At 34.3% G+C, this 16,332-nt stretch overlaps 1 long non-coding RNA gene across 1 annotated transcript in view; it reads right to left on the bottom strand.

Moving 5' to 3' along the window:
- Positions 1-1,083: 1,083 nt before the first annotated feature.
- LOC106884479 (uncharacterized) overlaps positions 1,084-16,332 on the bottom strand; it is a 29,119-nt gene continuing 13,870 nt past the window's right edge. The window contains exons 2-3 of the long non-coding RNA XR_001411246.3: positions 2,737-2,793; positions 1,084-2,332 (exon numbers count right to left, since the gene is read on the bottom strand). This is a non-coding gene — a long non-coding RNA (uncharacterized LOC106884479). The remainder of the gene's footprint in view (positions 2,333-2,736; positions 2,794-16,332) is intronic.

Genomic DNA, 16,332 nt, shown 5'->3' with positions numbered 1-16,332 from the left:
TGTCATTCGTTCTGCCTAGGAATTATCTAAGAGTACACATGGCAATGGATCATTCAGGCGCTTACATTATTTCAGGAGCAAAAAAGGTGGCGAGCTGGCAGAATCGTTAGCACGCTGGGTGAAATACCTAGCTGTATGTCGTCCGTCTTTACGTTCTGAGTTCAAATTCTGCCGAGGTCGACTTTGCCTTTCATCCTTTCGGGATAAATAAATTAAGTACCAGCTTCGTACTGGCGCCTTGTGCCTATAATAGGAGGGATGATTTCATGAGTAAATCATTCATTTCATTAAATAATTGAGTTTTTTTTGTCGAAAGCCTGAGATCAACCACTCGGGGAACATCTATTGTATTTCATAATGTCTTCTCTTTTTTTTTAGATGAAGAAAAACTATAAGTCGCTAGATCCCCTGATGTGCAACAGATCCCGCAGTTGAAGTTAGTTGCACCCGATTCTTTCACCTTTTCAAAGTTAATCGACTTTGAAACTCAATGAGGAATGTAAATGACTGAAGAGTTGATAGATTTGACCCGGCATATGACTGGTATGACTTCATAGTCTTAACAACTTTGTAAATTACTGCAAACAATAGTACACATACTCACACACACACATACACTACAAACAAACACAGCCACGAATATACGCACATATACGCAAGTAAAGAAAGTAATACACACAGACATATCTACATGCACACACACACATAAAGGAAACCAGTTTTTAAATTCGGAAGCTCATAAAATAAATTTAACGATTCTTTTGTGGAAGATGGCATTAAGTAGCAAATAAAGGATTACAGGATCTAGAACACTTCAGTAAATCAAGGTGGAATCCATAGGAAATCAGCTTAAGCGACGTTGAGAAATTGTTTGGATCTAATTTTAAGAAATAAGTTTGGAATAAAAAGCAAAGAGAGAAAAAAATATATAAGATGTAAAGAATTCGATCGTATTTTAAGGCGTGGAGTAATTGAATGTGGCAGTCGTCTGCTGCCGATAATGTTGGTTCTTTCATCTCTTAACAAACCTTCTTCATAGCATTTAATCCCCGTGTGGTATAAAGAAAACAAGATATATGCAGATATTCTTCACATAATCCAATGGATTTTTATTTATTTTTTATTTATTTATTTATTTATTTTTTTACAGTTATATCTTTCTTAGTATCTTCATCTTTACCGAGCAACTGTAACAGCTACAACAGGAAGTATTTTAAGATAGATAGAGAGATAGAAATGTAAATAGATAGATAGATAGATAGATAGATAGATAGATAGATAGATAGATAGATAGTGAATGAGTGAGAGAAACAGAGACTTAAAGCCCGAATTAATACAGGCGCATGGAAATCGAATTTTTTGAAATCCAGGTGTATTTGAAAGATGCTAAGACATGCGTGAAGTATAAATATTATACATAATTCAAACAGTTCTGAACCCAGGCAAGAAACAGTCCAAAACCTAGGTAATAACTCATATATCTATCTCAAGTCATTATTTTATTCAGTTCGGAGAATTCAGTTAGGTTCTGGGTTCAAATTTCGCCGAGGTCGACTTTGCCTTTCATCCTTTCGAAGTCGATAAAATAAGTGCCTGTTGAGTTCTGAGGCCGATATAATCGCCTTACAATAGAATTTCTGGCCTTGTGCCAAAATTTTAAAACAATAGTTTTTTTATTGAAGTAATTAATTATGAGCTGTAGTGTAATTAATTCGGTTTTGTCGATGTATTACTCGAGGTCCGAAAATTAAGGCCTTGCAATTAAAATCAATCCCAGGAAATTTCATTTCAAAATAATTAAGTTAATTAAGGTAAAATCTTATTGTCTGTCCGTCTTCTTTATTTCTTTCTCTCTCGTCATAAATCTAGAAAAAGTAGCAATAACGAAGAATTTCTGAAGCTGTAACTGACTTAGAGACAAAATATACATCTAGTTCCATTGATCTGTAAAGACTTCTTTAAGAACATGTATTTCTTTGATTTACTTAGCTTTTATTTTATTATTCACAAGATGCTAATACCGTTTCTGGTAGTGTTATTTATTCATCGATAATCGAGCGGTTTGATGGTTATTAGTAGTCATATACGAATATAGAGGATTTCACAAGTGTCTACGACTTCACCGGATTATCGTAATTTATTATCCTTATCTAACAAGGCTTGGCTTACAACTAGCATCTGAATATTTATTACATGCATATGAAATATTCCGTTAGATGCCTCTTTTTATCGCAAAACTTATACTGTTGCTTTTTCTTATAATATTCAATGTATGTTGTTTTTCTCTTTCTTCCCTCCATGTCTGGGCAGTAACTTTTTTCATGACATCCATCTGAAAGTAAGAAAACGAGGAGAGAACATTCAAGAAAATCATATTTATCGTTGCTGTATTGATTCTTTGTTTCAGATTTATTGACATCAATCACCAGGTTTTTATAAGGAAGCTAGGCTAGCAAGCAGGTTGGTTGGCGGGCAGAAGGGTTTGCAGTGACCAGCATAACGGACGGGGGGGGGGGTGATGTGAGGGATTTAGTTGTTAATAGTCGGTTTTCTTGATCTATTCAAACATTTATTACAATGACGTTCACCAGAAACTCGAATTTGGTCTCAAGTGTCCAAGAGTTTACCTCGAGTGTTGAGTTCTTCTAAAACAAAATAATAAATAAATAAAAGACAACGGCAGAACATCTAGATCGTTATTGAAATTACTGGAAATAGCAGTCAAACATGCCTCACCTTACACCTTGCAACACATGCTATATGTCCTTGGAAGCCGTACGAAGTACACTATTCCTAAAAAATAAAACGGAATGGGTTTTACATCAGAATAATTGAAGATAAGTTTACATCGGTCAGGTTCAAATAGCACCACAGCCAAAATTTCAGAAAGAACAACGGCATGAAAAGGCATTAGCCACATAGGTGAAGTGAATGGAATGGGATTGCAAAGAGAAAAGAATCTTATGGTAAGCCAATCATTCATAGGTGTATAAATGAGTTGTTAGTGAGATCTTATGGAGATCTGGTAACAACTTGTTGCGATGTAAGCTCAACGTTGTTTCCTCACAGCTGAATGATGTGGAATTCTTAGAAAATCACTATATCTTCTGGGAAACGTGTAAACATCAGAGAAACGCCATCTTTCCCTCGCTCTTATGAATGAATAATAATTTCTTTTTTATGTCTATAAGAAAAACAAACTAGAATTTCTTTTGGAGAGAGAAGAAAAACTGAAACAAGAAACAACGTAATTGATTGATAGGCGTAGCCATGTTTCGTTAACAAAACTATAGTTATGTTCGAATGATTTATCAATTCAATAGACATTGTTGTCTCACCGCGTTTACCTTCATCCCTCATATTCTGATACAAATGAAAATGATAGAATTAATTGACATTATTTTCCATTCACAACTGATAAATACGTGATAAAACACGGCATTCAGTACACAATATGTATTCAGGTCTCCAAGTACTTCAAACGGTGTAAATTTGTGTTTCTCTCAATCACCGAAAAATAGAAACGAGAGTTTAGACAAGGATATACTGAATTTTGTCCACTGAATTTTGCCTTCGACTTGTAGTGTAGTATTTATTTCCCTGATTTCATTTTCACTGTTAGAAAATGAGCGGCACCATTTACTTTGCTTTCCTACATTGAATATGAGACTTGTTGCTGAATTTCCAACGACAAATTGTGAATCTTTAAAAAGTATGATCGGATTTATACAGTTTTCATTCGTGATGTATCCTTAACGTTCTTTCAGCACAATTAAATGGTGTAGAATTCTTAGAAAACCACTATATTTCCTGGTAAACGTGTAAACATTTTTATTTCAGCCGTAAACATTTTTATTTTAAGCGTTTGATGAGTTTAAACTGTACAGAGACGTCATCAAAGACAAAATTCCATCTATGGTTCTTAGCCTGGTTTTCTTGGCCATTGCGTATTTGCAACAACTGCGTCACCCCGCTTTAAGACAGCATAGTGTGTATTGAGGCAGTTTTGACTGTTATTTCTAGTGTGAAGAATGGTGCATTAAGACATTTCCCGATTGTTGGTTGTAGACGGTGAGTATTCCGTGAAAACTTTAGTAGGAAGATATTTGCAGGAAAAATACTTCAGATCCCAGAGAGAAGCTACTGTGAACAGGAAGGACTGGACGAAGGGTCTCATACGGAAAATGTACAGAAGACCAGGGTCTGGGAGGTAGGGGTTGGTAACTAGGCAGTATCCCAATGTGAATCGTAAAGCATCCAGAATATAATTGAAGTTTGTCACCGTGATAGTAAAATAATTTGAGTTGGGAAGTGAAATAGATATACTCTTGGAGAGAAAATAACGCATGCGCACAGCTCACCGAACATTTACCACTTTTGTTGAGAAGATCTGTACAAATAAATTTGCTGCGCAATTATGAACAGCAACGTACATTTGTTGATGTTAATAATGTTGATGCAGTTATTATTGGCTCTGTTGATGTTTTATTGTTGATGTCTTGTTAGCGTTGTTGTTGTTGTTGTTGTTGTTGTTGTTGTTGTTGTTGTTGTTGATAATGTTCTTGTTTTCGTTGTTGATACTCATATTGTTGTTGGCGAGATTGACAACGTCTTTGTTCTTGTTGAAATTGATGACGTTGTTGTCGGTGTTTCTGTCACCATTGTTGAAACTATTCCTGCTGATAAAGTTGATTTTGTTGGAACGGTGATCGTTGTTATTGTTTCTCTTGCAGTTCTTGATCCTGCTATTGACACGGTCGTTACTGTCGGTGGGGATGAAGCTGCTTCGCTGCAATTTATCTTTGATTGAACAAGCTTTATGATTAAATACATCCCAGGTTTCCTTTCCCTTCAATCTTTATGTTTTAAACACAATGTATCCAAAACTACATTAACCAACGTGTTATTCCTTTCCTATAAATCAACAGGGCAAACATGATATGAGCGAAACTCGGCTCTTGTTTCTAGCAGGCTAAGCAACAGCATGGAGACGCTCTTTCGTTTAGTACCTCGGCCATTCACTGATCCGTGAATGTTTGAGATCTAATACATTTTTTTTTTCGATAAACACTACAAGAAAATATTTATTATTCATTGTAGAATATTTTACAGTTTTACAATATCACAGGACGGTTCTTTACATCTAGTTTTAATTGCTGGGATCTGAAAATATCTTAAATCAATATGGAGAGGGAGAGAGGCTGGTGGTGGCCGTACATATATTTGTGTGTTTAAAGTTGAGGCATACATTGGGATATGTGTGTACATAACATTCTCTATCACTTTCCATCTCCTTCTAACTCTTCCTCATCCTCTCTTTTCCTCTCTTTCTCTCTACCTCACTTTCGCTCTTTCCCTCCTCCTCCTGTCTCTCTGGATATATTTATATAGATTGGCATTTTAAGTAAAATCACAATGATTTTTTTATTCTTCCCTGAACAACATTACAGTCAGCTAATCAGATGCGTGATTTTCATCCAATTAAGGAAGGGTTATTTGTTATCACTAATACACGTGCGGATATATGCATATGCATGTATGTATATATGTATGTATGAACGTATGTATGTATGTGTGTGTATACATGTATGTATAAATATATATATATATATATATATATATATATATATATATATATATATATATATCAATGTGTGTATGTAGTTATGTATGCATATATATAATTATGTGTGTGTGTGTGTGTTCACACACATTTGTTTGCGTGTGTGTGATTTCCTACATTTGTTATTTCTATGCGCAGCTATGAACATGAATGCAAAAAAAAAATCATTTGTAGTCCATATGTTGTTGGCAAACAACTTGGATTACGTTTACTAGAAAAGAAAACTAACAGAACCTACATATGATGAGGTAGATTTGAGTTGGGAGATATGTTGTTCGCAGAAGGAAATAAACATCTCATATAATTTCATATTTTCCAAGATTCCGCATGAAATGGAGTTATATATAGCTTTGCCAATAAGTTAGAAAATTTTAAGAGTCTTTTGTGATGGACATAAGTAAGATTATATTCCAGAAAATTATTCTTCATCATTTCAACCTGATGATGCCGTAGAAGTAGTGTAGAAATTCTCATGGGCTACTCTAGTTACAAACAATTCTGGCATTGGAATGTACCGTGATGACGGGTTAGTTTTTAACAAATACAACAGCGATGGTCACGTGTTAGATAATCTTAGGGAAAATAAAATTCATGCTGAGGGTCAAAGTCCCGGGAGTGAAGGTCGCTGGAATAATTAACTTGTCTAATGTGGAGGAGTTAGTTGCCTTATTATAAACCAATATGTGAGCCTGAATATGCGTGTGCTTTTATGTGTGTTTGTGTGTGTTTATGTGTGTTTGTGTGTGTTTATGTGTGTGTGTGTGTGTGTTTGTCTGTGTGTGTGTGTATGTGTGTGTGTGTATGTGTGTGTGTGTGTGTGTGTGTGTGTGTGTGTGTGTGTGTGTGTGTGTGTGCAGATGGCCAAGAGAGAAGAGCAGCGTGACAGACAGAGACACAGGGAGACGGGCAGAGAGACAAACAGAGAGAGAGAGAGAGATGGAGAGGCTGGAGTTGCTCCCATAGCTATTTTGATGGTATGAACCTGATCTATGGCCGAATTTGAAAGCTAAAGATTGTGTTCTCCAGTTGCCTGCATTGAATACGAGCAGATAAGTTTTCGGTTGTGCATGTATGTTATAGATTTTTGACTATCTATATATAAAGCGTGATGCATTCCAAGTTAGAATCATAGCGGACCTGCGTATTCATTAACTGATCCCCTGATCAATTGATAATAACGAATGGCGAATATCTGTCACGCCACTTTCTTTGTTATTTCAATGAAACGTTTTATTGCTCAGTCGGTGTCTTCAGAATAAATGGTTCAATTTTCTGAAGAAACAGCGATCAGTAGGATTGTGAGATAAAACTTAATGGTTCCGTCGATATAAATAAGAGTTTCAGATAAAAGTTACGAGTTCCTCCGAATGTGTCTATATTCGCTGCAAAGATGAGTAGACAATGATTAAAGGTGTGTGTAGTCTAAGAATTGTCTCAACCAAAGTGAATCATTCAGGTCGTAGACCATGTTCTATAGCGAAAATTGCAACTATTAGCGAATTAAATTGAAGACTAACACAAATGCTAAATCATTTTAAAAGCAGACTTGAATTCAATAAACGTTCGACTGACAACTGTCAGAGATCACCGCTTACAAAGTAGGTACCGTCACCACCATTAACAGCAGTAGCAGCAGCAACAGGAGCAGTTGCAGAAATTGTGGAGAGTCAGCCATTTCTTATCTGTCTAATAATAATATGAAATTATCACAAACACACACACAGACATTCAACCACACACAAGTAGCGCACACACATGCAGAAACATTCACACATATGCATTCACACATACATAAACACACACATAGATACGATTTAGTTTAACAGACCGAGCGGATGCGTCCTCAATACGCGATATAGATTACATTTCCTTGTACAATGCTGTTGTCACACGCAGTTAATAATAAGAATAACTCTGGATATTCCTTGACAGAACGTTTCGAGAGGGAATCTTGGAGTTACCAACTTCATACGAGTTTGTACGTGGGTGAACGTGCATCCATGCCTTTCGACTGATTAGTGCTATTAGGGAGAGTCTTTGCAATGCAGCGCAAGTTTTAGGTTCAGCACGAGTCTTGCTAACATCGCTGTTCACTGCTTCTTTGCTCTCATTTCTATGCCTTATGGTCCTTTTGCTCTCATTTCTATGCCTTATGGTCCTTTTATATTCTTTTATAACTTTGTTTTATAACTTTGTTCTCAATTATACTATATAAATGCTTTTACCTGGTTATATGTTGTTAGCTTTAACATATTTAGTGCTCATTTACATAGATTCGTTAGTGCGAAAAGCCATATGTGATTAACGAGTCAACAGTCTTCGATATATATATATATATATATATATATATATATATATATATATATATATATATATTATATAACAAGAAATAACATTTGTCTCTTTTATAAAAACAAAAGGATTTATAGGACAGCAAAAGAACTGTTCAAATATAAATGAGACGAAGATAAAGAAACATTGGTTATAGAACAAACATTAAATTTGGGTCAACGACTTTATATACAACACCAACCCTCAAACATGTAATCATATATATAAAAAACACCATGGTTCCCAAACACATAAAGATTATACATATACATAAAATTACAGAAGGTAAAAGTATATATTTCAATATAATACAAATCGAACGGCCTATCAAACATGTTTTATATAACCGGCTAAAAATTCAAAAACTACCGAAAAAACTAATAGACAAATATAAGAATATAAAGATAAAATAAATAAAGATAAACATAAAATAAAATAAATGTCCACAGACTTAAAATGTTTTATCAGACAATTAAAATATCAAAAATTTCTTTTCATTTTTTAAAAAAATATTTGAAAAATCTTTTACTTCCCTCAGAAAAGAACGTCCAAACTTCATAAGTAAACACACTTCCACATGTTGTATGTAAAGTCGTTGACCCAATTTTAATGTTTGTTCTATAACAAAAGCTTCCTTATGTATATATATATATATATATATATATATATATATATATATATATACATGTATTTATATAGGTGTCTATATACGCATATATGTATGAATTGAATGAAAGTATGGAGGTATATGCGTATATACGTATATATGCTTGTACTCTTCTACTTCAAATATTTCCGTAAGCAAGGAATAGGTTTCTAAGTTACGCATGTCCATCATTGGAACGTAGACAGTAAAAGAATGCTACATTTTCTACTTGCGAAAAGCCTTGAATACTTTCACTGTTCTGCTTATAGACTCGACTTTTAAATTGCTTGTTAACTGGTTGATTTCATTTTACCAAACCCACATCTTCTCCACGTTCTATTTGTAGTTATTTAATACCCAAGTCCACAATGTAGCAAAATCTGAACTTACAATATTCAATGTATGTATGTATGTATGTATGTATGTATGTAATATACACAAATATATGTATGTATATGTTTATCTATGAATCTGTATATCTATATCTGTAAATATATATACGCGCGTGCGTTCACACACATACATATGTATAGGTAGACAGAGATGTATATATATATATATATATATATATATATTTACACATACACCACACGCACACCACACACAAATACTTATGTTTGTATTTATGCATGTGAGTGCGTGTGTATACATGTACGTGTTTTTGTGTATGGGTGTATGTGCTTATGTGTGTGTGTGTGTGTGTGTGTGTGTGTGTGTGTGTGTGCGCGCGCGCGCATTGTCTCATTATGAATGCATCTAAGGATTCCCAAATCTTCGCTCCAATGGTTTCATTTTCCGTGTAGGAAACCATCAACGGTTTTAGTTTCGTTAACAAATGCCACGCTCGGGTTAACGCTTCTGTTTTTCCTGTTTTTTAGGCAACATCACAAATAAATGATTAAACGAACCGTCGGGGGAACCTCTTTATCGATCGACCTTCTATATATAACAGCTAAATATCCATCAAATTTCTCATTATCCTTTTAAAATTAATAACGGCACATTACTTAACGTAACCTTACTTATCAGTGTACTTGAAAGAAAAACGAGATGGTCAGATCTGGATTGTTAGTGATTGTAGTTTAGCTCAAAAGGGATTGCTGAATAACCACTAATAACAAACAGCAACGAGTACAGGAGTAGCTGTTGTTTCTGCTGCAAAACAACGGCAGCAACTGAAGCAACGGCTGTTATAATAGCAATAAGGTCTATAACATCAACAACAACAACAACAGCTGCAACAACGGTAAAAACATCGAGAACATTTTTCTAACAATAATCAGAAAATGGAATTCTCACCATTTTATTTTTAATCCAAACGTTACACACAGAGAATTAAGAATAGTCGTAAATAAGTTGTTAGTCAGCTTCTATGGTAAAAATTAGTTTATATTTCAATATTAACAAGCTGCATTGCAAGTGATGGTGCGATTCGCTAATGTGTGTATTAGTTTGAGTGCTAAAGCATTTGATGGGGTGGGGGGAAATGAAGTTAATATTGGCATGAGTCCAGTAATTTCGGAAGGAGGGGTTAAGTCGATTACATCAACCCCAATGTTCAACTGGTACTTATGTTTTCGACCACGGAAGAATGAAAGTTAAAGTTGACCTCATCGGAATTTGAACTTGGAGAGTAAAGACGAACGAAATAGCGCCAAGTATTTTGGACGGCATGCTAAAGAATCTGTTAGTTCGCCGATTTGGAATCGGAATTGATATTGATTTGGTAAAATAAGCTGAGTAACTCAAATTTTTATTGATTCTAATGAATGGTTCGAATAGCTCAGTAAATTTTATAATGTCCATAGATTTTGGATAATAGAGGAATCAACAGAAACAGTAACAACTACAGCAGCAGCAACATCAACATCACTATAAATGATATAAACCGCTTATCAGCATGCTGATAATCGGTTCCCATTGCGATTTACAAAATATTTGAAGGGTATTAATGAAAGAGATGGATATCCAATAAAACTGGTGTTTAATGTTAAATATATGTGAGCGATTTTTAGAAACGATGGACACCAAAATCTTTGAATTACATGGCAAGTGAATATATATTAGTAGAAGGTCATCTCAATTTAAGAAACAAATTCTTTGAAGATTCAAAACATAACCCATTGGCTATTTATCATTTTGATAATTCAAGTGAAATGTCAGGTTTCTCCGAATCTAATGTGTTTGTTATCTGGAATTTTTGTAGATATATCTTGGGTTAAATAGGATTTTTTGATTGAGTGGTTTTCATAGATTGCTGTGAGAAGAATAATTCAGCCCTTGGTTAAATGAATATGGGATAACCTACAGCACTTGCATATTAAAGTCCTAAAACACCTTCATTAGCACACTCTATGGAAAAAGGTTTTTTTTTAAACTTATGTTAGAACTAAGAAAGATGCATTATTCAAATCACAAAATATATTAAAAATAACTTAGTACAAGTAAGACATAGACACGTCATTAGAGTTCAAAGGAAGATGTATCCAAATATTCGTGGTATTCCGTCGTTGCGACGACGAGGGTTCCAGCTGATCCGATTAACGGAACAGCCTGCTCGTGAAATTAACGTGCAAGTGGCTGAGCACTCCACAGACACGTGCAACCTTAACGTAGTTCTCGAGGAGATACAGTGTGACACAGAGCGTGACAAAGCTGGCCCTTTGAAACGCAGGTACAACAGAAACAAGAAGAAAAAGTGACAGAAAGTTATGGTGAAAGAGTGCAGCAGGGTTCGCCACCAGCCCCTATTGTAGCCTCGTAGAGCTCTAGGTATTTTCGCTCAATAAACACTCACAACGCCCGGTATCTGGGAATAGATGCCGCGATGCTGCAACCACGAGTCCGCTTCCCTAACCACTGGGCTATTGCGCCTCCACTGTATCCAAATATAGGTCAGGAAAATCATAAGTCAGAGGATAGAACAAATTCAATCAGAAATAGTTTTGTATGAATGGTGCAAGAAAAGAAATCTGGCAAGATTGATGTCGGTGTCTTTTAGATTGTATGCAAAATGTCAACTTTACTAACGGAGATCTTAAAAATTAAACAAGACTGAGTGTAGAGTCTAGAGAGCAGAAGACAGACTCTTCCATACACATTTTTAACAACAGAAATCTTATCTAAAAGCCGTCGGAAAATATATCGTGTGTTACGATGAGTTCTTGGAAAAGGTCTAAGTCGTCTACGTTGCATTAAAAGTGAAGAAATAACGGAATATTGACACGTAACAATTTTGTTAACGGAGGTAAACGTGTGTATATATATAAGAATAAACGTGTGTGTGTGTGTGTGTGTGTGTGCATACACACATACATAAATACATACACACATACAAACATACACACCCAGTAATGGAAGTGTATTCCCTTTAGATTGTGAACATGAAAAATGTTAGGTGTCAGGTATATTCGCTCACTGTAAACGTGCGTGTATATATATAAAGATATATATATATATATATATGTGTGTGTGTGTGTGTGTGTGTGTGTGTGTGTGTGTGTGTGTATAGATAGATGGATAGATAGATATATAGATGGATAGGTAGATCGATAGATAGATAGATAGATAGATAGATAGAGAGATAGATAGATAGATAGATAGATAGATAGATATGCGTATATGTATGTGTGTGTGAGTTTAAATGCGTGACGCGTGTGTGTGTGTTTGTGTATATATGTGTATCGACCATAGTGTAGATCGAAATGTGGAAGTCTTTAGAAATACACATTTATTGACATTTTCAAATATTATCGACGTATTATACTATATAATGTTATATAATGTTTTCAAACGTTGACACATTACACAAACACACTCTGCTTCGTGTACACGCATACACCTGACGTAGGCGCGTGCATATATGTGTGGGGGGGAGGGCGCGTTTCTGCGTATATATATATATATCTAACTACATAGGTATGAAGGTATGTATTATATAAAAATATACAATATATATTATATATCATATACATATATATATATATGTGTGTGTGTGTGTGCATTATAGTTGCATAAAATATAAAAATAAATTATGGATCGTATGTATATAAATATAGTTGTATATATATGTGTGTGTGTGTATATGTATGTATGTACATATATATATATATATATATATATATATATATATATATATATATATATATATATATATATATATATATATATATATACATATATATATATACATATATATATATATATACATATATATATATATATATATATATATATATATATATATATATATATATATATATATATATATATATATATATATATGCATTTATAAATGAATATTGTTAGTTTAAATGAGTACCAGGTTAACGGAAGTACATTAGGAAAATTATATAGGTATATATGTATGTATGTGTGTAAGTATATTTATGTATATGTATGTTTGTATCCGCGTGTGCGCATGTGTGTGTATTTCCTGTACGTAAGGCGGAATATGTACGCAGGTGTGTTTATGTGGAGCAGTTATCCACGTACATTAGCAGATAAAGCAACCACAGTTCAATGTTAAAAGTGAAATAGTTCAGTTGAATAGACTCGAGAAGAGATAATATAGAAAACCAATTACATTAATGAGTTTAATAATTAATTTTACATTTGTGATTCGTTGCCAAATATTTACCTTACAAAGTGAAAATATCTCTGAAAAGAGAAAACATCTTATAATAAATTGAATAATTTTGTAAATTTAGAGTTTTTCTGCAAAATACAATTGCAGGCAAATGCAATAAAATTGATGGTTTACTAGTTTATCGAGCAGAAATAATCTATCCTCTTTTGTTCCCTTACCCGTGTCAATTTCGCCGCGAATCGTTAGCAATTAATGTACCAAAGTAACCAATAAATGATATACCCGAAAATATGATGATAGGTTAATTTCGTCCCTAAGCAGTAATGACTGTCAAACAATTTTATAATAGTATAAAATTCCAACTGTTGATAATGTTTCAATTGGGAACGCCTCCCCCGCCCCATCAAAAATTAGCTTTAAAATTCTGAGGATCTAAATAATATATACAATCCTCACTGCTGAGAACAAAGTATATGAAATCGATAAACTTGAAGGATTGATTTGGTATATTGGTACGACGTCTGTCATGTTTTTAAAAGATGTAGTTTCGTGTCCTGAAGGCAGCCTTCGGCTCTTTCTCTCCGATTTTTATACGGTATTATTTATAGCTGTATCTACTTCGAACGGCACCCTTGAAAAACAATTCATTTCACGTCTCTGCCAGGAAGGTTTTTATTACCATACAGTAAACACCCTGCATGTTTATATATATATATATATGTATATATATATATATATATATATATATATATATATATATATATATATATATATATATATATATATATATATATATATATATATATATTCATATTTTCAGAATTGTGTCCGCTTCGACAATATGTGGTCTGGTTAATAAGTATCCGGACTGTTCTCGTAGTAACCAATCTATAGAACGTAGAGTAACGATGCTTGGCGTAGATTGCATGCGCACTAATTTTAACGTCTTAGCTCACGTCTGCTGTTTACTGTAGTGCTTGGAAGGAAAATGTGTAGCAATGAAAACATTACATCAATATAAAATAAACCGCTCTCCTCGAACGCAGCCAACTGTACAGTTTTCCAACGTAAACCATTTTTGTTTTGTAGCGCAACTTATATCAGCAACCAAAACAATCACGTTGTTTCTCCTTGGTATTTCCGTGGCAGAATGAGATTTAGTAAAAAAATGCATAGGTACAGCATATTATGATTTAGAGTGACATAGAGGGATAGTGGGAGTTAAGAATGAGGCGCAGAGAGATAGTTCATCATCATTAGATTTCTAAGATGATTTGCAGCATATTGTCTCCAACTCTTAAATATTAAGCACCGCCTTTAGTCGAACAATTCGACCCCAGGACTTATTCTTTGTAAGCCTAGTGCTTCTTCTATTGGACTTTTTTGCTGAACCGCTAATTTAAGGAGTAAACATGCCAACATCGATTGCCAAGCAACGGTGAGGAGACAAACACAAACACACAAACATATATATATACGATGGTCTTCTTTCAGTTTCTGTCATCCAAATCCACTCACAAGGCTTTGGTCGGTCTGAGGCTCGCTCAAGGTGACGCGCAGTGGGACTGAACGGGGAACCATGTGGTTGGGAAGCAAGATTCTAACCACACAACCATGCCTGCGCCTATGTATGTCTTTCTTCAGAAATGCCGTTTCATTTTTTAGTGCAGTGAACTTGTTTACCATATTACGTAAACATATTTTAATTTAAATTTCAAACCCCAAACTATTAAATATAGAAATCAATTTGTAAGTTTTCGTTCATTTTTCATTGGTTAATTTGTTTTTATATATATATTTTTCCTTTTTTTTATTTCACTTTTCTTTGAAATACATGTGTAAATCTACATGTAGGATTATGCGCGCGCACACACACACACACACATATATATATATATATATATATATATATATATATATATATATATATATATACATATAGAATCACTACATCAACGTTACGACGACGTTATTACCACGTTTTCTGAGGGCGGTCAACATTGATTTAAACTCGACATCATATTCTGTAACTTCTCTAAAATGAAATAATATCTCCCAGCTTAAAAAGAGAAATTATCACCATGTAGTAACACGTGACTGAACGTGCTATCACATGGATCCCAACATAAATTAAGAAATGGAGTAAAGAACTGAATTATAAGATTATCTTGATTGACAAATAAATCTGCGTCAATCTTTTCGTACGTGTTCCTCTTAGCTTTGACGCTGTAATGGTACGAGACATTCTCTATGCGGTTACTTAAGCTCTCTTGTCTATCGATATTCTGATATTCTTATATATCTATCTGGTTATATGTCTATGTGTTTTGTTTCTGTTTTTCTCTTCTTTTGCTTTTTTTTGTATTATTATATGTATATATATATATATATATATATATATATATATATATATATATATATATATATATATATATATATATATATATATATATATATATATATAAAACCATATGCTGGTATGCAAGTTATCATTCGTTTCAGAACTGCTGAGCGTCAAACTGAATGCTGTTCGTTTTAATTTCTTGACACACACGCGCAGACAGACAGACACACACGCACACACACACAAAGGCGCACCCACAAACGAACACACAAATATATATATGTGTGTGTGTGTATATATATGTATATATATATAGAGAGAGACTTAGAAATATTAATAACTCTATTTCTGAAAACCAGTGGATAGATTCCACTGAAATTAGATAAATAACCTTCGAGCAGATAGTCAGCAGCGCCGCCTGGCTAAGGCTTGGCTACTCTGCATTGACAAGGGGCAACACCCTGAAACTAGTCTAGTCTGCAGATGCCAAACCAGCAGGGGGACACTGCTGACCTCCCCTGTTCGAAGGTTATAAAGGACACAGGTTTCGTGTGTCACATAGCTAGCTAGAGGCGATGGCTTCTTGGAGCTAATTCACGGCAGCTTTCGTCCTAATTTTGGGACTGCCATGTTGGCTTGGCGATAACTATTAATTTCCAGTACCGCTGCCGTAGTCTCCTTTAGAGAGACTTAGAAATATTAATAACTCTATTTCTGAAAACCAGTGGATAGATTCCACTGAAATTAGATAAATAACCTTCGAGCAGATAGTCAGCAGCGCCGCCTGGCTAAGGCTTGGC

The sequence above is a fragment of the Octopus bimaculoides genome, chromosome 12 (genome assembly GCF_046866305.1).
Source record: "Octopus bimaculoides isolate indiv1 chromosome 12, ASM4686630v1, whole genome shotgun sequence".
In the NCBI taxonomy this organism is placed as follows: domain Eukaryota; kingdom Metazoa; phylum Mollusca; class Cephalopoda; order Octopoda; family Octopodidae; genus Octopus; species Octopus bimaculoides.
Note: the sequence above shows the minus strand (reverse complement) of the source record. Positions and strands in the feature narration are given on the sequence as shown.